The following is a 23,633-nucleotide window of genomic DNA, read 5'->3' as shown; positions in this document are numbered from 1 at the left end:
TCCTTTAATGACTGTGGCTTATCAGTGCAGGCAACCGATACTGGACTCATAAATATGTCACTCTTGGGTTTGCGGCAGCCCCTTCTCTGCCGTAGGACTGTTCCTTGCTGCTTGCTCCTCCCTTCAGCTTGCTGCATATCCATGGTCCGCTCAGCCCCTCGGTGCTATTGGACTCACCATTGGCTGGTATAAATAAATCACTGATTCAAGCTATAGGTGAAAATCATTGTGAAAGGAGCACCCAGAGGAATCCAATACAAGGTCAGCGGAGTCAGCGCCTTCCGACTCCAATTAAATATTTCCTGTAAGTTGGTGCCAATTGTGCACTGTAAGAACATTTGAAAGCGGGAGCTTGAACTCTCCGGGACCCTCTCGCCTCGAAACCTGTTTCCTGTTTAACAAGATTTAACAAGTATAACCAAACATGCGCCATCAGCAACAAAAGTCATTGTGAACGGCTCCAATGCGCAAAGGTGCTGGGTTTCCTCTCGGCCCCGAACGCCGACCAACCCCATCAGGCAGACACAGGGTGGCTACAGTGCCGTGGTGCTGTGCCCTGGTGCCACAGGACTGGTGTATCCTCAGCCCTTTTGCTGAGAGAGGTGGAAGGAAAGAGGAAAAAGGCAGCCTTTTCAAAAGGGGTCAAAAGCTTGTTGGGTGAAAGCTTCAAGAGTTGGTCTTGCTGTCCCAGGAGTTTTCTACAGTGATGGAATAACATCTACTCTGTGCTGTCTGCCTGTTCAGCTTTAAACACAGCCTTGCTGTGATGCAAGCCTGCTGCATGATGCCTTGAAGATATCACTGCAGTCAAAGACATCATTGTGGGGCCTGGAACAGGCTGTAGCGTGGGCTGAGCTCCTTGTCCAGGCAAAAGAGATGCCAAAAGCAGAGATCAGCCAAAGCCAGCTTTTGACCGTGCAATCAAACAGGGGGAGAATGGGCATGAGAGCTCCAAATTTAAGAGTCCTTCTGGTTAAAAATGCAAGGGAGACACTGAAAACCTGTTCACAGTGACCAGGCACCAAGAGCACAGCACTGCTTCCTAGAGGGCTGTACGGTGGTAGGAGTCATCTACACATGTGTGTGTACATATGTATGTGAATATATATTAAAAAAAAAAAAATATATATATATATACACCATTCTCATATGTAAGATACATATGAATGCAAAACATGTGTGTGCTTCTTTGTCTACATACATTCAAGTGTTCTACATTTCTGTGCACTATGCATATAAGTCATACCAGAAACTGTTGTAGCAGACTCTCTGTATCTCTCTTTATCTTATCAGTTCAAAAAGCCTGGGACTTGGGATGAATCCTCTGGTGCTCCTGAGGTAACGACTGTAACAATCCCATCAGTAACTACAAAAACAATCCCATCAGTTTACTGAAAACCATAATGTCATTCTACACCAGAAAATATACCAGTCTAAAGCCCAAGAAACTTTAGACTTGGGCTAAAGTTTCCAAGTGCATAGCCCACGTCTCGCCTCTCATCTGCAATCTGTTACTCTTTCTGTGCCATCCCTAGAGTAGCCAACAACCAGAGCAAGGTCTGTGAGCAGAGGGAGGACATGGGTGGAAAAGATCCAAAGAAATGAAGTAAAGTGGAGCCAAACGTGATGCAGAGAGCCCTGTCCTCAGTGTTGCTCACACACTGAAATTGGCATTTCAGCCATGGATGTTAAAATTAAAATAATTTTCTTTAAGGAGGTCATGAGCTTGATATATAAGATTCATTTAAAACAATTTTCTCATTGTTAGTAAGAAGGAAAAGCTTGGGAATTTGATACAGGTTCCTTGGCTATGTGTTAAGTGGGCCATCCTTTATTTGAAATCCATCATTATGGCGTATAATTCAAGTTCAAGGAGGACATCACTTTGCTGAGAGAAGCCTCCTAATCTCTTCCTAGTCTCCCTAGGCCATGCTTAGACAGGAGCCAAATCTGCCCTCTCTGCCTGCTGTCAAAATAGTGAGTCCATTCTTCAAAGGAAGGTCTGCACAAGGTCCTCACCACCCAAAGCAGAGATGTGGTGGCATCCCTGCCTTGTGGCTGAGGAGTGGACACCCCATCAGGTCCTGTGGGTTGGTCTTCTTTCCTCTGCAAACTGCCCATGACTCTTCACCACCCTGCTCGAGGCAGTTCCCACGCACATGTCCCAGGATCAGCCTCTCTTGTGCCTGTGTCATGAGGCATCTTTCTTCATTGTCCTAAACTGACTCCAAAATAATTCTTGGTGTGAAAGCAAGACATTGTATGATGCTCTGCTGACTTAAGTAAGGCCATCCTTTCCCACTGTCTTATCACAGCACAGGGGCAGAAGTTAAATATTCTGGATTCTTGGGATCTGGCACAGCAAGTGAGAGTTTTGGGCACTTCTCCAGCAGGGTAGCGTGCAGGACGAAGGCAAGACTCCTGCTTGTGAAATCTACAGTTTAGCTGTGCAGCTTGGAGGAGACCTTACAAAGTGCCCATGGGCAAGGCAGTGGCACTGGGCAAGACTGCACTTCATCCTTAAAGGGGCTCTGATTCACAGTATCACAGACATGCTTTGGGCACCATTAAATCGGGACAGCTCCTGTAAGCTGAGGCTGAGGTGGCTCACTTGGTGTTTGATGAAGGAAGGAGCGCCCAGCCTGAGGAGCCTGGTGCCTCCCTAGGTAATGTACTGACAATGCAGAGAAAAGAAAGCTGCAATGTATTTCCCTCTTCTAGGTGGGAAACTGAGGCAGGCTATGATCCTGTTCTCCTAGAGTGTGACTTGGATTTATACGAGGTCTCTGGAGCACAGCTGGGCATTAAAATCAGAAACTACGTCTTATGTCTGTGCTGAGGAGGAGGAGGAGGGGATGAGTTGACTGGCAAACATTTCCAGACAGACGGTGGAGCGGATTAGTACAAAAGAGGATGCAGATCCTGGCTGTTCAGCTGCCAGCAGAAAGGAGGGGTAGTATAGTTAGGCAGCTGGTGGAGAAACAGGTGCAGAGAAGGTTTCCTGATAGCCATGCTGTCATCCTGCTTTGAACCCTCAGCTCCTCAGTAAATCTTCCCTCTTGGAACTCTCTCATCAAAGTTTCATTTCCTCACGTTCCTAAAATAGTTCTTGATAAGCAACTTGTCATGCTGGTAAAGCCCTTTTGGTTACTTTTCTAGAAATCTATTTTCATGTTTTCTCACTGGGCTTCAGCTGCTTGCATTCCCATGCAGAAAAAAAAAACATTGGTGAAAAAAAAGTACAGCTAAGGCTTAACACAACAAGAAGGTGAAGTGTTTATGTTTAGTAGCACAGCAGGACCTTGTCTGTCAATGGAATTTCCAAGCAGTGACATAAAATTATAATGGTAGAACTCACATCTAACCAGAGGGACAGGGGGAGGAAAATATGAAAATATATATTTTTTTAGTATGTAAAATATCTGCAGGAAGTACATACTTTGTACTTTCAGTGGCTTTTTGTGGGTATTTTGTCTTCACACTCCAGTCAGAGATGGAATAAAGCAGAGTTGGTCAAGCTGCAGTTTTTAAGGCCCAAGGGGAGCCCAAGGAGTGCAAGGGAAAGGCTCTTCCCATGTTCAGCTCAGAGATACACTGGGGCTGCGCTGGCATGGGGCTCCTGGGCAATCCCAGGTGCTGGGGGAAGAAAACTGGCAGAGTGGATTTGGTCTAACATGGCTAAATGACACTTTAACCAGTCCACACTGCAATTATCCCCATCTCAAAGGAAAGTAGTGGGGAATACCTGTTATCCCCAAACAATGAACTTTTGCCAGAACTCTTCCCTCAGCATTCTGATGCCCACGGCATTGTGTTGTTCCATGGCTCTCATCTGGAAAAGTTTTTGACACGTATGAAATCTTGCCTGGGGGAAAGTTGGCCATCCTGCTTTGTAGGGCAGGAGTTTTCAGAGACTCATAACAATGTGGGAACCCAGGACTATTACAGGAATGGGAGAGCTGAAGGAAATAAAAAGATTCTGGGTGGGGAAGCACTTGGTTGTACATGGTCTTTTCAGGTCAGCTAGCTACCATTCCTTGGAGCAAGTGCAGACATCTCTGTATAAAAACTACAGTAAGAGAAAGAGGTGATTTTATTGGCATGGCACCAAGAAAAAGGATTAAGAGTTTGATCTGGAATGACTGGGATGCATTATGGTAGAAGAGTCTGATGAGAGCATCTAGGGAAAGAGTCAGTTCCCTTAATTCGAGCACAGACAAAAGTTTTGCCACTTCCAAGGATTGGGAAAACAGGTATCAAAACTTGGTTTTTCTTTGGGTGATTCCTAGCTGATTTTGCATGTCTAACAACAAATGAAATATCTAGTGCCAAATCTGTGTCTGTCATTAGAGAATTTGTTTCCACATGATGTGCCAGGACTATTTTATAGGATGAGAAAGGCAGAATGAAAATTGTGCTTGAAGTGACCTGCTCACAACAACCCTGCTTTTACATCCTCAGCAATGTGAAAAAAAACCCTGGACACTAGATGGAGGTAAGTCTGGAGCCCTCAGAACAATTTATCCAGCCTATCTACTGATCCTGGTAGCTTTTTTTTCCCCTGGGAAGTTATTGGCACCCCAAATGAGCTATTCTGGTGTCGCAACTTGCCCACGTTCGCCATTTTTTTTTCAGGACTCCTTTTTCTTGGACACAGAGTTGCTAGGAAGAAGTTGCCACTTCCCCAAAGGATCAACGTTCTACTGCAGATTCCCTAACCATTCCAGAGGCCTGCAACTTTTCTCACAGGTGACAGGCAAGGGACATGTGTGTGCACACATGCAGCAGGTCTGCAGCAACTCTGTGACTCCAGGAAGCATAGGAGGGACTGTGCCTGGCTCTGTGGGTCTTACAGCTCACTGAGGGGAGGCAGTGCCCAAACCTCTGCTCCTACTGCAGGACAATTCAGGACTTTTCTGAATGGAGACATGGAAAGAAGTTCACAAGTTTTAACAATATTCCTAAATAGATAGGTCATCATAGTGTATCTGCCCCACTAGCAAACAGCATATTTCTGTTTGATTTTCATGTATTTCTTCCCACTCAAGTCTGACACAAACAGAAAACACTGCCCCCAGCTTTGCCCAGAGGTGACCTCTGGGCAATACAGCCTCAGAAGTACCCAAACTGCACACACCCTAAACACAGACACACATTTTTCTAGAGTCAAGAAGTCTTTTGTGTGGGTTTGCAGCAACTTACAGGCATTTGGGAGGGAATCAACCAGGAACCAATGGAGTAATTCCTCTACTGTACATCAGATGTTAACAAAATAGGCCTGTACCCTGCTTTACCCTCTGTACTCAGACAATTGCCCTGTAAGCAAAAGCCTTGCTTCCCTGGGATCCAAGAGATCCACCATCCTACAGATTGTACTAGAAAATCACATTCGTTTGGCCTGACTACAAACTCTGGATCAAATCATAGTCTCATGTGGGTTAATGGTAGCTTCTTACTGTTACTCAGAATTTCTCTTTGAGTCTCAAAGCAGCACAAGAAGGCTGCATCCCAAAATGCACATATGAGTGATATTTATGTTATCGTAGAATTTAAACATTTCAATATGGACTATTTTAGCATCAATCCTGTATAATTTTCCAATTTACTGAAGATGGGTTCCCTAGTGATGCGAGGAGCTCCTCTCTGGTGCCTGAATACCATTAAGAATGTTTGTTCCCACTAGTCTTAACCGTAATAATTGCAGCAAATTGATTTTAAATAGTGGACCAGGAAGGCCTGCAGAAAAGAATTACTTTCTTGTGTATATTCCACATATTAAACATGCAGAATGAAGAAAATTGAGAGTCATCAAAGCACAATTTCCAAACAGACTTGCATCATTAAAAAGACATTTGGCTTCGTAGTTCAAGGTTAAGTTTGTTCCCAGAAGATGAGGTAATTTAGTAAAATAATAAAGCTTCCATTAAACAAACCCTGTAATAGAACTGAGCCTTAGCGGCTGCAAAGGAAGGAAACTGTAACTTCTGTCAAAGCACAGAGATGAGATTAGCGCTAATAAAGCATTCCTCACAAAGCAGGGTGATAGTGGATGGGGGAAAGCACATCCAAATAGCTCTCATTTCCACAGCATTTCCCTTCAGATATGGGCTTTTTAATTAGCCATCGGAAAGAAAACTGAAAGTGTACTTTCTCCTCCTCGGTTTCTCCCTGTCTATTAATCTCCGTGCTGAAAACAGTGCCACCGGTCCATCTTATTGTTATTAGCTAGTGGAGACGTAAAAGAGCCACATTCATAGTCCTTATCGCAGCCCCGAGGTATTTCCTTTGTGTTATGAGGAGTATTTTGATTAGTTTTGGCTGTGTCTGCAGGGAAGACACAGTTTACATTTTCCACAGCTAAAATAATTTCTAGAAATATAAAGATTTGTTCCAGCACTCACCAGTATTTATTGGTAGGGTTTAATGATTGAAAGAGTTTCATTGTTGTGCCGCAGTCTTTCCTTTTTTTAACTCCTCTTGGCTTCATGAGTAAATTCGAGGCAAAACATCGATAGTGGATTGTTCCTGGAGTAGGTTGCTGATTTTTAATGAATCATTTGTTTGAGGAATGCAACATCTCTCCCCTGTGACTGCCCTATCCACTGGCAGATGCAGATAATCACACATTTGGAGAGCCACAGAAGCTCTCTTGGGAAGGATCTCAGATGGACACCAAATCCTTTTTCACTATGTCTTGACTTCTTTTAAAGTGTTTAACCTCCTTTTAAGAGCACAGGTGATGGTGATTCTCCAGTTTTCTCTGGTGGATCCCGTACCTTCCATCTTTCAGTGGAGACAAAATATTCCTTTTCTCTTTGCAGCATCCTAGTTTTGTATTTGAAGTCCATTACCTGAAGACTTGCTTACTTTTCCCTTCATTTCATTACATACTCAATTTCATTCCAGATAATGCAGCAGGTGGGACCTGGGGCCAGGCAGCAGTTTGAGGTGGTTGCCACTGGCAGATGCTCTCAGTCCTTCCTGCTTGTGGAAGGAAACAGGCTTCCTCCGTGGCCAAGCCTGTTTGGAAATTGTGCTTTGATGACTCTCAATTTTCCTCATTCTGCATGTTTAATATGTGGAATATACACAAAAATGTAATTATCTTCTACAGGAGGAACCCTACACGGTACTGTGCTGGGCAGGAGCTGTTCTGCCCACCCCATTTCCCACACTCAGCCCGAGGTACATGCACAGACTAGCGAGCAGTCACAGCACTTTTGCTTTCCAGTAAGAAAACTCCCTGATGAATCTGGCCGTGGCAATCCAGGATGACACAGCTTAGTGGTTCTCTGTGGCTTCTCACCACATGGAGGAGAGAGAGAAGAATAATGTTCTCCTTCCCCTCTGCAGAAAGATGAGGTGGCTGTGCTGACAGCCCCCAGGTAAGAGCCATGACAGCATTCAAAAGAAAATTTGCAGAAAACATGGCTGCTCACCCGTTTCTGATGTCTCATCAAAGGGAGACAAAAAGAAAAATAACAGTGCTTCCCAGGTGTGCAGGTTTTGCTTGAGGGAACTGATGGGAAATGCAACCCACTTTTCAGTATAACAGGAGTAACACACACTTACACTTTCCTTCTTGAGGTTGCTAATTTTGCATGACTACAGCTGAGGAAATCATATTTTAAAAAATCAAGTGCTGGCAAAGTTCCTGTTGACTCAAGGACACTCAGAACTGCATTCTTCTTTGGTTTATCTTTTGTTTCACTCACAAACCTGAAGCAAGCAGAAGGTTTAGGAGTGCTAATTTGGGATCATTAGGAGTCCCTAAATAATTTAATGATGATCTCTATTGTTTTGTATGTGGAAAAAAAACAACCAACCAACCAACCAACCAACCAAAAACAAAACAAAACAAAACAAAACAAAACAAAACAAACCCCCAACAACCAAACAAAACCCAAGAAAATCCAAACCAAAAAGCCACACCAGGGTAACAGTGGAAAATGCCCCCCTGATTCATGGATTCCTATCACTTCAGACATTTCCTACTCTGACAGACTAGGAATATAGCTCCAGAGGAAGGGTCAGGGTACACTTCACTGTGATGTTTTTTTTCTGTCACTGTTGTTAAGCTGTCCAAGTGCTTTTACTCTCCACAGATGCTATTACCCTAAACCAGGCAGATCAGAATTTTGCCTACTTTGGCTAATGCATAGCAAACCCAGCTTTACTCTCTTAGGTGAGCCATTGCAACATCTCACAAGTGGTAATAGCTACACAGGAGCATCAGAGAGGAAACATTCTGCACCTCAGGGCTGTGTAGGCAAATGTCAGCAAATGTCAGCACCCAGGGCTGACACTGGCACCCAGGAACTCAGACACTGGGTGCCTGAAGCACCCTGCTTCTCTTTGCCTCCCTTTATCTCCAGTCTCAACAGGGCAAGAGCAATGTTCCTCACGTTGAGGCACTTAGATACAGTGAGCTAACTCTGTATTTATGGAAGGTCTGGAGCAGATTCCTTCCACTTTTATAGCATGTGCCTCAGAAGAGTCTTTGTCTACTGGAGAAATCTCCCTGCACCCTACAATCAAGGGAACAATAAAAAAGGTATCTCAAAAATGTGGCAACAGCGCATAGTCGGCAGTGCTTGAAATCAAAATAAGGTCTTCAGGGAGCAAAACAAGCTTCCCACTCTGGAAAAATTCCTGATCCCCAGTTTCCCAAAATTCTATGGCAAAACATAATTGTCATGGCTCTTCCTATCTCTGGCATCTGTCATTGAAATGGCCTGAATGAAGCTGTTATTTGTAGCGTGTAGCTCATCTGAAGCCTCTATCAATGAAACCACTTAATTGCTTTCTTTGGGATATTTTGGGATATTATGCAGTTGGCTTTTCTGTTGTAGTTTTCCTTGTCAAGGCGATAATCTTGTGACTCACTGTCATGAGGGAGGCTTCTCTTTCCTGCCAGCCATAATCGTAATCCACTCACTCCTGAGTCTGTACTTGCTCCTGCAGATGGGAAGACACCTCCTGACTTTGTTGGTACCTTCATGAACACATCAAAAATTATCAGATTCAAATGAGGGTAGTGAGGTAAGGCCCCTAAGAGAAGCTGTGGGATGGAGGTAACAGTAGATGACATTTCTTATGCAGTTCATTAATATTGAATAATTTATTGGATAACAATTTGGGAAGTATCACTACTGCTTGATTTCAAGCAGGGAGCTGCCTGTGGAATCATTCATAAATTCAAGCCTTCCCAGAGGCTACCCCAGACCTGAGCCATTCTGCCACAAAATCTAACTGAGTAGCCCAGCTCACATGGGTGGGGTTCCACCCATCCCTCTCATTTAGTGTAAAGCAGGTGCTTTAAGCTCTGTGAACGTAAAAAGTGTGTTCCTGAATGAGGGCTGGCATGAACAAGCTCCCTTAAAATCCCAAAAGTAGTTGTTAAGCTGATTCCATTATTTAGATTCTCTGTCCAACAAAGCACGGCAAAAATTCAGGAGCTCCCTTCAATTAATGCCGGAGGCATTTAGATTCCAAGGTTTTTAAAATGCTAGGGATAATCAGCCTTTTTGGAGGAGGTTTCTGTAAGTGCCTGCTGCTGGCAGCTCTCAGGGATGGGATGTGAGGTGAGGTGAGGGAGGTCTTTGAGGATGCAGTGCTGTATTTCTCTTCCTACTGCAAAATTTTCAAGTCTCCCTTTCTCCATGCTCTACTCTCTTTCTCTTTTTACCTTCTTTCCTTCTGGCTCCTCTCCTTCTCACCAGGCACTGAGGCTGTGTAGCACCTCCCACAATCCATAAGCACAGAATATTGGGTTGTAAGTATCTAGCAAAGGGTGGGCAGCCAAGCTGAAACACAGCTTTTGGAGGAGATGTGCTGCTTTGGTTTATACTGAATTTTATGACAGATCATGTAGTCTCCTCCATCATGGCTGCTTCCCCATGGCCAGTCAGCTCCAGCAAGCCAAAGGGAGTGGTAGTTTTACTTGTGAAGCCACAAAAGCAGCCTTCATCTCTTGCTCTGTCAAAGTTTGCTGCCTTTGCCAGCTACCAGAACTTATTCTTCTGCATACCTATTAAAAAGAAGTCCAGGATTTATTTTTTTAATGGGGTTGACCCAAGCTGTCAGTCCAAGAACCAACTTTACAAGAGGTGTGTGATGCACACCCACCTCAGTGGTGATGGAACAGAGCCCAGCAAAGCTCTGCAGGGTGCAGATGAAACATTCCCTGGCTCAGGGTGAGACAAAAAAGTGATAAACAGCAGCACCTGGGGAATATTCCCCTTCCCACCTACCGCCACCACCTTCTCTCTTTCTCAAAAACACAAATAAGCCAACTCAATTTGCATTTTCATAGCTGGGAGTGATTGCTAAATTAATGAGCACTGCTATTTATATCTAAATAATCACAGTCCTAAACAGCTGCTTGGAGGCATCAGTATGGAAGGTAGGTAAGATCCTGGGCTATGATTTGACGGGTTTCAGGCAGCACTTGTCGTCTGAAGAAGGAAAATCCATCCCAGCTACAAAAATAAACCAAAACAGCTTATGATATTTCAGAAAATCTGAGGGAAACTGGAATAAGAAAGTTATGTGAGCAGTGTATACAGACTTGGCTTGCTCAGACCATGCTGGCCTTAACATTATTCAGAGGAAATACTTTTGCTAAGCAGTTTCCTTTAACCATCTTAGTTGCCACAACCCTGCTAGGGACTTCCCCATTAAGCTGTCCTGCGCAGGGTACACAGCATTGTTCCCAGAGTGTGTGAAGAGCAAGGCAGCTTGCAAGCCAGCTCTGTCCTCGCTGCCTTTGGCTGAGTTTCTGCAAAGTGAATCTCTTGGCTTAGTGCAGAGCTTGTGAGGCCACTTAAATCTCTCTGACCCCTTAATGAAGTTTTTAAAAAGGCTTCATAAATCTTCATCACCAAGAATTGCTTAAAGCCCTGCAGGGTTTCTCTAGTGGCATTAACCACTAAAACAACTAGACGGGTTCAGGTCTATTTATTGCATTCATCTTCATTATTTCATGGGTTTTCCTCCTTTATAGACTTTTACATAAGCTGCAATCGAGAAAGGGAGCTCAGGAGCAGGAGTTCTAAGTTAATACTGCCTGTCTGGCAGTTTGCACCCATCCACTGTGACTACATCTGATCAGTCCTCTTCTTGGGAATGTTTTTGTGCAGGCAGCAACTGAATGTTGGTCATTTGTCCTTCCTTATTTAAATCATTGTGTTGTTCCTCATTAGGGAAAGAACCTAATTTTTGCCTTTCCTGTGAAAACATACCTCAGGTCACAACCTGACAGCTTCAAAATTGATTAGTTACCTGTCTGCCCTTCCATTTTCTTTTTTTTTTTTCCCTTGGAATTTTGGCTGACTTTGAAAATGGCTTTTTATGAGTAGCATAAGTATTCTCTGAAATAACTTCCACCTAGATGGATATATAAAGACTGCTAGGAAAGTATTATGTGTTTTTTAAACCCTTTACATACCACGTATTGTGCTCTCCACAGTGAGTGTGTGGATTCTATATACTCTGTACAGGTTGCTTGATTCTTCACCTCTGCAAAGTGAGAACAGAAGAGTAATGACTGAGGCTCACAGACAAACAGAAAAATACTGCAGTGAAGGTAAAGTCATTGAAACCAGTGAGAGACTTTGAAGAAATGGTTTCAAGGCTAATTCTGCAGACAATGAAGGACTAAGGCTCTATTGAGCTTTTGAAGGATTGGAGATTCTTGTGGTCCAACATGGTCCAGCCAAGTTTGGGCTGCCCCATTCCATCACAAAATCATACTTTTGTGAGCTAGATGATTATCGAGGTTGCCTTTTCAGTTGGCATTTTGTTTCTGCCATCAAGATATGGTAGAGTGCCATGGAAGTTCTACTTTAGAGCCATTGTGATGTTATTTTGTTTTGTTTTAAATTTATTTGCATTACAGTAAGGTCTTAGGGACGCTGCCTCAGGGAGGACTGAAACAGTGTGCTTGTGAAGGCCAACAAGATCTTTTTCTTGAAGGGCTTGACACTGAAATATTAAGTCTGCCAGAAGTGCCACTTATGATTTAGAAAATAGTCTAGGTTCCTAGTCTGGTTCAAGACTGGAAGAAAAAGTAATGTCTGATGAACATGGGGGAGGCTCAAAACTCACACTGTGATATGTGAAGTTAGTTACTTGGGGCATTGAAGGAGAGCTCCAGACTCAGCTGAATTGGTATTTCTTTCACTGAGATTAGTGTGTTCTAGATGATGTCATGCTGTGATGCTCTCACACATGAGCCAGTCAGATAATTGTTTTTAGTATAGGGAACTGTAGGATAGGTTATATGATGCACTGATGTCTGTTCTAGAAAGCATTGGTCAATAGTGTGCTAGGGACACTCTTTTACCCTAACAAGGATAAGATTAGATATTATCTGACTTCCTGGCTGCTTAAAGGTTATGCAAGTTCACCCAAGTGCTCACTTATACAGTTGTTAACAAAAATTCAAATTGGGTCATGGCTTTCAAGTCCTCAAAAGACCAAAATTGAAAGCAAGGGACAGAAGAAGTCAAATGGCCACCATAGCCTGAGGTCTGTAAAATGCCAGGAAGTTGGAGAGATAAGAAAGAAGGTTTCAGCAAGTGGCTCATGCCCTGTGCTGTAAGAAAAGATGGAAGAATCCTAAAGTGTGGCCCAAATGACCTGCCAGAAGTTCTCACTCAGTCCTGAGTCCCACACACAGCTTGATCCTTTGCATGAAAGCCAAACATAAAAGCTGTCTGCTGTGAGCAGAGACCTGGGAGGGTGGGTAGGTAGGTGGCCACTGTCCTATGGCCAAGGCTTTGTCACTGACCCTATGCCTGCTCCTAGCCCTGCCCATTTAAACCTTCCACTGCCTGAAAGTTAGCTATCTAAATGTCTTTAAGGGTATCAGCCTCAGGATTCAGCTGAGGCTTCACATACACTCTATTTCTTGGTGATACGGCTCACATGGCTGTAAATCTCTGATGCAAATGAGCCAGGCTGGAGTAGGAAAGCTGGGGTAGGACCAGCTCTCCTATACTGGGAATTTGGAGCAGAGATGCTTCATGGCCATGCAAACAGTCAGGAAAGGCAAAGTTTAAGTTCATACAGTGAACTATCACACCATAGTCCCATGATACACTGCCTTTGCCAGCTAAGCTGCTACAGCCAGCTCCTGCCCAGATGCTTGTTCCCACCTCTGGCCTGCAGTTTGTCACCTCCTCAGCTGTGCCAAAACAACTTCGTGTAGAGCAGTGCTTAAATCAGCACACTGAAGTGATGGAAGTTAAAAATAAACTCTTTGTGGGAGGAGCAGAGGAAGAGCTATTTTTAATTGTAATCACTTCAATGGTCTTTCTTCCAGTGTGGTCCCACAAGGAATTCCATTAATACAACTGGAAGAAGGCAGTGGATTGCTGTGCTGGCACTGGAGTGACTCCTCCAGGCAGAAGAGTCCCTCCTGGCAGGGGGAAAGGATTTCTGAAGCCAGGATTGCACCAGGGCCAGTGTGCTGCAGAATTCTACCTTCCAATATGCAGAATTATGACTTCCCTACCTGAGTCAAAACTACACTCAGGTGTCCCAGGCTCTCCATTAGCTATTCTGTCTCCTAGATTCTCATAGCGTTCATTAAAAAACTATTGCATGCAAGCCAACATTATGATTAATGAAAACAAATAGGCACTGAGGTTTTTTCCTGTTTCATAAACAAATACTCCTTGTAATCATTCTGAATACTAGCCTCCTCCACAAATTTACTATGGTATGGTTAGATGTCATCCATTAAAAAATCTATTCAAATACCAAATGCACAGTAAATTGAGAATAAAAAAGCATCAGAAGAGACGCAAAACCAGATTTTATTTAATAAACTTTCTTACATGATGAAGAAAGGAAATATTTGTATGTTCCTTAAAAAGCATTAAAAGTTTAAGGAAAAACATCTGAAAAGTGTTCAAACAGTTGCAGTGCAGCTGCAAAAAGAAAATTCAGCAACTTACTTTTGTTTTGGCTTTTGGTCATTCCCATGCTTAGATGAGATTCTCTGTGAGTGAGGGACATGTGCAAAGCCTTGGTGATGTCTCGTGTTAGGCACCTCAGTGATTTGTTTCTGTTTGAACATGAAACACCTTCACTTGCATGCAAATGTTCCTGATGCATTTCTCCAGAAGCTTTGTACAAGTGAAACACGTGAAACACGAGCAGATTTTAAACTGCTGTTGCCTTTTGAAATAAATAATTAATTACACTTCTTTTTGTGTGCCATTAACATTATTAAAAGCCTTTCTGTGATATTGACTGAGTTTCAAAGCACTCCTCAAAAGAAAATGGGGCAGTAGTTTAACTTCCATCACACAGGAAAATGAAGTTGTATCCTGAGTCCTACATCAAGGCATCCTTCTTTTGGGACTCATGATCTATGTTCTGGATCACACAAGTTCCTGGATGCTTGGGTGTGCAGGCAGGATTTAAATCTAAATTCCTAGACTCTGAGTATGTTTAGTATGTCCTTCAATTCTCTTCTAATAAATAGAACCAAGGACATAGTGAGTCAGTTTTGTAATTTGATTATATAATTGTCTCATGAACTCTGTACAAATTACCTCTTCTCTGTATTGTTTTTGCAGTGTATTGTTTTTCTTGAATAATATGGCACATATCCAGTATATATTGGAGTACCCCAGTTTATAGTTTGACGGCTCACAAATGAACAACTGACATCAACAAAAATATTTAAGTCATTGCCCTTTTTAGTACCATCAGTACTCTGACCACCAAATTTATTTTTAAATATTAGCATGTTTCCTTAAAAGCATCTGTTTACGTTTTTTTATTACTACAGATGAACCATATTGCTCAGGTTTCAACAAATTTGTGATTCTAAGGTAGACATTAGTATGTAATGATGTAAAGTAAATTACATTTTATTGTGTTTTAATTAAATAGGTCAACTTGAGCGGGCCTTTCTCCAGGAAAATTCCCATCAGAATTTAGTTTTTCATCACTAGATTTTATTTATTTCTTGAGCTTCACACAGCGGGTTTTTTCCTTCCAAATGGAGGATGATAAAATAATTTAATCCATTAAACAGTGTATTTTTGACACATGGAAGAAGTGCTGTTTTGGGTCCATACTCACATTTAGCATTCAGCCAAGGTCTTCCAAGTTTATTGCTGTTCATTTGGTCCAACACCATTAAATTCAGGGTGTCTCCTTTTCCAGCTGAGAAATTTGCTTTCCAGTTCTCTCCCTAGGCTCAACCTAGTCAGCTCTGTGCTCCACAAGTCCAAATGCCGAGCAATGGTTAACTTATTTCAGTACAGAATATTTTTAATCTTCTGGTAGCTACAGCTCACAACAATTATTTTCTCCTCTCTACACTTACTAGAGGAATCACTTGTGAAAGATATGTCACCTTCTGGACCGCAGAGGCATGTGTAGTTCCAAGCAGGCACAAGGAAAATACATTCTTTCCACTTCTTGCAAGCAGAAATGAAGTAAATTTGTTTGGAAAACCCCCACTAAAGGAAATGTTATTCAACAATTCTGTTGAAGCTATCAAAACCAAAACCAAATTAATTTGAAAACTTAGCACAGGCCACAGACACAGTTTGTGATTTGGGTAGTAACTGTTCTCCTAGGCAGTAGGAACTAAAATAAGAGTGCATCATAAATCCTGGTTTCAGGCTGAATTACACCCCTCTCCAGTTCCATGAGAGAAATATCTTGGAGCATATTCATGTGAGCCCCTACCTATAAAGTAAAAAAGTTTAAAACCTTCAACCCAGAGCACAGGCAGCAGTTTCAACCAGTTAGGGGGTTGCTGCTTTCTCTGTGCCCTGCTGACCAAGGAGAAAACTGGAGGTTTTGTTGTAGTTTCTGGTGTCTGAGAAAGGAAGAGGTGCTGAGATGTTGGCTTCTGATCCAGGCATGACAGACCTTTCCTACCACTCCAGATGTGAGCCAGTTACCAAACTGAAAGAGAAAAAAAATACAAAGCACTTTTTCTGCCCTCCTGAGATGAACCTTGTTGCATATTTAATTTTAAGTTGATTTTCTTTAAAGGGCTAAATACTTCAAAAACAGCACAAAAATCTTCATTTTGGATAACATTAAATGTTTTGATTGATACAAATTTTTTTGGAGGGAAAGAATTTGGCTTAGTGTAGAAGCTGAAACCCTTTGATTTAAGTAGTGGTAGGTAAAGCTGTGTCCCTACAGCCCAGCTGGTGGTCTGTGGGGAGTGGCACTGCATAGGTGTCGCCTATGGGGCATTTGGGGGAAAGCTGAAAATAGCCAGGGAAAAGCCCTCCAGCCAGCTAAGCACTGCTGAGTTTCCATCTCCCAACACTCCTAGGCTCTGACAGCCCTACCTCTGTCGGATTTATCTGTGACGCCATGAGATGCCACTGATGTCAGTGCTCATGGTTGTCCCTTCTGCTGGGGTCACTGGCCCCCAGAATTAAGGGCAATGGAAGTTTATAAGGGTGTGCTGGCCATGGACCTGGATCTGCCATCTTTAGTGTTCAATGGCATGGCATCTGTTGCATAAAGAGGTGCTGTTAAACCTGACAGAGCCTGACATAACACAGAGCACCTACATTACCTTTACTGTTAAGTTCATTACAGGAGCTATGGTAGTTGCTGAGCTAGTGCTGATTGGGTTTGTTTGGGACCAACAGCTTCCAAGCTGTGATAGCAGAAAACTCTGCATTAGCTGACCAAATATTCATCTGAAGTTTGTATAAGATTCTGCTTAAAGCCAGTTTAGTGAAGTTAAAGCCATGACTTGAAGGGCTGAGCAGCAATTCTTGCTGGTAACCTCAGAAGTGATCTACTGGCAAGGTTTATTTCTGCAAGAGGTATTTCCATGGAGGTCTGTGGCACTGGCTTTTCATGTTTGAGTCACCATGAGCAAGGACAAATTTCAGCTGAATGAGTAGCCTTAGACCTTTTTAGGATCTGGATAAATGAGCAGGGACACAGAAGCAGGGCTTCTTTGTAAGCCCCCTTTCACACACCCTATCAGAAAAAAACAACCTACAGTAATTTTACAATGAAAATGTGCTGCTGCAAAGCAAATAACCTATGTAAATTTATACTAAAACTGTGTTGTTGGGGGTTTTAGATTATTATTTCAGAGGTGAATATTAAAGTTGTGTGCTGCTAAGCTTATGTTTGATTGTCATTGGCAAATGCTAAATGCATCATCCAGGTATCATCCTGGTTACTGATGAATGCTAGCAACTCTCTTAAGTTATCCTGTAACACTGGGGCATGGAATTTTCTTCAGAGTTTATTGAAAGGGCATAGGTCCATTTTTATTTTACCCTTGGAAATAGTAGTCACTCTATACATCACACTGATTTACTCTGAGAATTGCTTACTCAGAAAAAGGCTGCTAACTCTATCCATATTAAGAATACAAATTTTAAAAAAATTAAAATCTCGAACCTCAGTAACATTAGGATTACTCCTATGTCCTTTGTTACTGTGTTCCATATTTAATACTAAAACTATTTTGTCCATCAAGAAAGACAAAACAAGAAATTATTACAATGTGTGTATGTAAAACATGTAAGAAATTACAGCAAGAAAATAACCTTTACTGGACTATGCTGCTTCTTGCTCATCTAATTGGAATTAATAGAAAGTCGTTTGACTCTTGAAAGTACAGTCATCTGTGACCTCTTAAAATCAATCAATACCAGCAGGGGAACGATGTATTATAGCCACCTAGTTTTGGAACGATCGGCTTTTTAATTGTTCTTTTGCCTGTTCGCAGATACTGGCGTCCTTTACTATTGAATTGTAAATTCAACGTGAGCAGCAATAACGGATGCATAAACCCAACCTTTTCCTAAACTAATGGAAAAGTGCGGATTATTTGCACGCCCTCTTTGGTCGTAGAGTCTTAGGCGAAATGGATAAACACTGGCAGTGATTACATGAACGAAATGGAAATCGCGGTATTCCCACGTCGAACGTATATATTTATACTTCTAACTGCAAATAGAAGGCTGTGTCCGCGAAGCCATTAACACCGAGGGTAAGAAAAGCAAAAGGGAATGAAGGCGTCGCCTCCCCGGAGGTGAGTGAGCAGCATCGCTTATCTTCGGGCCGATGCGGATGGGACCCGCCCGGCCGGGACCTGCCTCCGCGACTCCCTCCGACACCTCCATCTATCAAAAGGAGGGAAAAGCCCGCATCTGTGGGGATGACAGGCAACACCAAGGGGGGTACACGCATTTTGCCTGTCCCTCATTTTGGGGGCCCCACAAGTCTCGTTGGAAACCTCTCCCCATCTCCTCGGTCTCCATATCTCCCGTGGCACGCTTGCTCATACCTTCCCGAGGCAGGAGCCATCCACTTATTTTTGATAGCGGCGAGGAGCAAGGCTATTAATAGGCTATCTAATTACCTCGAACTGCTAACTCTGAAATCTCTCATTCTGTGATGTGGTTGTTTTGATTTGATTTTTCAGTCTAGTAGCGCTTGCATGTACAGAACTGGTCGGACTCGCTCTGGAAGATATTATTTTAACGTTTAAAAATCTACTTTCATTCCAAGCAGGAACAAAGTCCCCAAACTTTGACATTTCACACGAAAGCAGCAAGTTAAAACATTATTAGTTGTGATGGAGGGAAGCGGTTTGCTTAGCTAAGATTACGAATGTCGTTGTTTGGGTGTTTAATATGATTATTATTCGCACGTGTTCTCAGACATTTCTGTCAGGCAGGTAAGTGGGGAGGAAAGCGGTTTCAAAAGGGAAGGCGAGAGGTTGCCACGATGCCAAGAGAAACGGAGCGGCCCCGCCGGAGCTCAGCGTGGACACGCATGAAACGGAGCTAGTCCCGAAAAATGCTTCCAAGAGAACATATTCATTTTGATCTGTGGAAAGCATTTCACTGGAAGATTGTGACCTGTTCTGATGGTTTATTTTATTTCCTGGACAGAGAAGCAAGAAGACAGCTATGTGGGGGGTTTTCTGGCAGGTTTCGATGCATGCATAAACCGATATTTCCTTCATGGTGTGCGGCAGTGGCGACAGCCATCCCAGGGAACAGTCGGTGATGGTTTTTGTTTGGTTGTTTTTTGTTGGTGTTTAGTTTAGTTTAGTTTTTGTTGGAGTTCTTTTGGGAGGGATGGGTTTAAGTGAGAAAGAATTAACTCTCTGTGCTGCGGGCATGGGGGCGGAGGCAGGATAGCTAATTGCAGATCGGATTTGATATTGCCTAACAACCGTGATAGGGAACGGGGGGAGGATGAGGAGAAGCTCGGCTCTAAAACGCTGGGGAGGAGAAGTGCGGCTCCGCCGTGCCCCGCGTCCCGCCGTTCCCGGCTCTCTCCCACAACGACCTCTCGCAGCAAGAAACTTTCCCCCGGGTTTTCCTGTCAGAACCAGCAGAAGAGAGCCCTGAAAGCCTTCCCCAGCGCCCAGACAGGAACAGTGATCCCCACGGCTCCGGCCCGGGAGACGCGCTGGCGGGAAGGGCTCTGGGCTCCCACGGCGGCCGCGGGCGGAGGCGGCTCCTACCCCCACGCCTCCCTGTTCCCCTCGACGGGGCGGCGGGAACCAGGGTGGGGGCCTTTCCTTCTGGCCTTGTTGTCTCGAAACGGGTTCTTTCACTAGGTGTGAAAGCCGATTCGCACACAGAGTCGAGGTACTTGATTTATCTACAGCTGTGCGCAGAAAGGGGTACTGCAGTTAAAATAATATGTAATATTCGTCACTGCAAGAAGTGAGTGGAACACAGCCCCACTGCTTTGTAGCAAGGGCATTGAGATGCCCGTTGATAAAACGGTCAGAATTAGGCCATTTTAGCCACAGATTCTCAAAACCTTTAAAACGGCAGAGAAAAAATAAAAGTAATCCTTAACTCATTTTCAAAATCCCTGTGTATTTGCTGGAAAGAGACAAATCGTGTATGCGCCTGTTGGACAGAAGCAGCTAAATCATGTTCTTTAGGGTGCTGCGTGTGTCCCGGCTGCCTCCAGGTCACCCCGAGAACTGGAGGGCATCACCTTCGTCCTGCACGCCCCACCGGGGCTCGGCGTGCGGGTACCGCGGAGCGCCGGCTCCGGGAGTCAGGTTACGCGGCAACAGGAGCCTCCTCCGCGCGTTTAGTTGATCTTATTTAATTTTTTTTTTAAGGCTGAAATCATTAACCAGCCGGACCTCAGAGACTGGAAGGAGGGCAAATAAAAAGAAGCTGCAGATCATTATTTACAAAAACTCCCCACACCTAAAAAAAAAAAAAAAAAAACAAAAAAAAAAAAACAACACAACAAAAAAACCCCAACCACACAGAAACCACATACTTGGGCACATATTGCATAAATGTCCGTGCGGGCTCTCTGCTGCCTGATGCTTATTTGAGAGTCAAGTGTGTAAAGACACGGTGGAAATCACCCAAAAGCACGCAGTAGCAGGTCACCAGTGACCAGGAGGCCGCTGACTGCAGTGGGGAATATCCTTTTGCCCCACTCCCCGCCGCCGGGCACGGCCTCAGCCTAGGGGGGAGCCGAGCGGCCGGCAGGGAGCGGGCAAGGTTCCGCGAGCCGGGTCAGGGTGTCCTGCTCCACGGGGCCCGGAGCCTGCTGTCTGCGACCAGCGAGGACGGCTAGAGCTAATGCTCGGCCCCTGAGCACCAGGCAGCCCTTCGTTAGGAATTTCGAGGGAAGAAAAAATAATCCCTCCTCATCCTTGGTAGTTTGGGGGTCCGTCCTCACCGTGGGACACATCTCATCTATCACAAAGGGCACGTTCACCGTGCCCACCCCTGCCCATGCTGTGGTGTGTAGAGGATCTTGCTGCTTTGGGGGTCAGTTTTGGCTGACCACTACCCTCGCCTCCCTGGGCTGTCCCACCCGACCCGAGACGGAGGTGATGGGTGATGTCAAAGGCCCCTATCCCTCTGAAATCCATCTCTTCCCGGCGGATGAGGATTGCTCCGCCGGCTTCGGCCGCCGTTCCTGCCGCGGGGGCTTGAGCTCTCCGCGGTCGGGAGCCGGGAAGCGCAGAGCCGGCCAGCAGCTCCCCGCTGGCTGAGAGCTCCCGAGAGCCGCCGGTGTCCCGATCGATATGTCCGCTTCAATGTCACAGCCGCTGGGCAATGGAAACAGTCCGTATCGTGGGGTGGCCTTGATAAAAGTATATTTTAAGTAGCGCGGATAAGCGAAGGGGAGAAGAGAGGGGGAGAGGTGCCGGCACGTCGCCCGTAATAACCGCGGCGCTTATCAGCCCGGCCTAAACTCCCCAGCAGTTTCTAAAGTACATTAAGTTACATAAACACGTCTCGGAAAAGAATACACTCCAGCCAGCCTGCGATAGTCCCCAAAGTGACCCCTCGCACCGCCTCGCACCCGAACCCACCGGGCCCCCACGGCCGCAGCGCCACGGGAGCATTGGGGCCCAATGCCGGGCGATGCCCGATGCTTCCGAGACTGTCCGGGCCGAGGGGCAGCGAGCCTTCCCTCCTCCTTAGTGCACCCCTGCTAAGGGATCACGTTTGCAGAGACCCGAGGGTGGGGGAAGGAGCAACAGCTCTGCACTTGCACACGGCTTACCCCCAACCCTTTTTTGGGAGGTTCAAGTGCCCGCGAGGGAATTTGCCTTAATTGGATACGAAACTTTTTCCCCCCCAATCTGCCTTCTTCTCTCTTTGGCCATAACGACCAGGAGCGATGGGCACCTCGCTGGCACCTCCTCCCCGGCGGTGTCTTCCCGCAACCGAGCACCCCCCTGCCCTCAAAAATGTCCCTGCAGATGCACCCCCGGGTACCTAACCCAGGCATGCTGTAGGAGATACCTGAGAGCCTCCCGGAATCCCGGGGTGAAAGCTACGTCAGCAGAACGAGATTTGGGAAAGGAGTGACGTAATGAAGAGTTAGGAGTCTATGATTTAAGCGGTTCGACAGCAAACCCTAAACGAAAAGGAGTGGAGAGGAAAGGGGTGACTAGGAATGGTTTCCCACGCTGGTGCCAGTTTAAGCCGGGTTTTCTTATCGTATTTATCGGAGGAAATAAAATGAAGCTTGTAGCCCGGCTATAACGTAAACAGGCTAATCGGCAGGGAAAAAAAACAAGGCGCCTGAGTGTAAAGCACGGGTCACTTTGGAGCCAGGGAAAGAGGCGCCTGCCAGGCCAACGTGGCCGTTCTTCCCAGCCATCCTCACCTTTCGGGCAGGCACCCTCAAGGCCCAGGCGGGTCCCCACCTCCCCCCATGGGCTTACATGACCACCGGCAAACCCCTCCCAGAGAGCAAAGCCCGTCACTTGAAAAAAAACCCTCACGGAATTTCTCGCTTTATAGCCACCTTTACACGTGTTTGAAACACCCTCGTGTTTAACTGGAGAAGGGGCATCCAAACGACTGAAAGGAAACGCGAGGTTTTAAAGCTCGGCGCTTTTCAGCACAGAAATTTGGAGTGGCAGCACCCAAGTAGGGGAGAAGCGGCGTGGGCATCGACTCCCGCGGCTTCCACTGCTCTTGTCTCTCATTTGCAGGTAAAAACCATGGCAAAAATGTTTTACGTTTCAAGCTAGGATCAGAAGACGAGCCGGGTAAAAAACAAATCACTGCCCTCGCTTGCAAAAGCTTATTTTCTATTAAATATTGCACTCACTAAAATACAACTAAAAGTAAAAGGGAAAAAAGTCACTTCAGCCTGGCAGGGCGACCGATATTATTTAACGATATTATTTAGAGACAACTGACAAGAAAGAAATATCACCTTTAATCATACAATTTAATAAAGAAACGGTTTCTCGGGAAAGTGGTTGTTTTTCAATCAAATTCCTGCCGCGCTATACCACAAAAATTAACGCGCACAATAAACTTCCAAGTCACAATCTATTCACCCACGCCGGCAGAGCGGATCGCTACAGCCAGCGTTTTAACGTACTCCCAGCACTGCAAATTCTTCACCTCCCGTTCACCTCGCCTGGAAAGACCGAAAGAAAAGCCGTGCCTACCCCAGGAGCGACAACACCGCACATCAGCAGGTTTGGGCTCGGTTTCTGTCGGGAGGGCTCATGCCTGCCGGCTGCCGAGAGCCCGGCTGTGCTCTAGTCCAGCCCTTTGCCGCAGATGACTTTCTGTACAAACTGATGATGACAGATATCCAGCTGATAACCTCTGGTGAACGAAGTTATTTTAATTTCCAGTCACTTTCCTGCTAAGTACCATATCAGTTTGTACACAGCTGAGATAAGAGGGTTGAGGAGCGGGGGGGTAATAAGAAAGAAACAGAGGAAAAATGCCTACCGCCAGCTGTTGGGATGGACACATCCCACAGCTTGCTTTGGTTTAACCTGATGGTTGGGGCAACTCAAGGAGGAGCCACATTTTTTTCATCCCGGATAGCTGAGATTCTGACCAGCAAAAACTAAGGAGATTTGATGGAGGGATACATTCGCTTGGTTGCTTAGGGCGAAAGCCAGGCAAACATCTCCCCCGTGGCCGCTGCCGAGATATTCGTTGACATGCCGGGAGGCACGGAGAAGAAAAAAAACCTTACAGAAGTTATGAATATTCACCATAAAAAAGATTTTATCCAGGAAGAAGGGAAGAGTGTGTATTATTTCTGGGTTAATATAAATTGGGGAAAAAAAAAAAAAAAAAAAAAAAAGAAAGGAAAAAAGAAAAAAGACTGGGGTATCTGGC

The 23,633-nt window shown here is 44.8% G+C and overlaps 1 long non-coding RNA gene across 1 annotated transcript; it reads right to left on the bottom strand.

Annotated features, from left to right (window-relative positions):
- Positions 1–15,608: 15,608 nt before the first annotated feature.
- Positions 15,609–23,419, bottom strand: LOC137474374 (uncharacterized). The gene is made up of 2 exons (XR_010999324.1): positions 22,943–23,419; positions 15,609–15,939 (listed from the first exon to the last, which is right to left on the bottom strand). It is a non-coding gene; the product is annotated as an uncharacterized lncRNA (long non-coding RNA).
- Positions 23,420–23,633: the final 214 nt, after the last annotated feature.

Source organism: Anomalospiza imberbis, chromosome 1 (genome assembly GCF_031753505.1).
Source record: "Anomalospiza imberbis isolate Cuckoo-Finch-1a 21T00152 chromosome 1, ASM3175350v1, whole genome shotgun sequence".
NCBI lineage: Eukaryota > Metazoa > Chordata > Aves > Passeriformes > Viduidae > Anomalospiza > Anomalospiza imberbis.
Note: the sequence above shows the minus strand (reverse complement) of the source record. Positions and strands in the feature narration are given on the sequence as shown.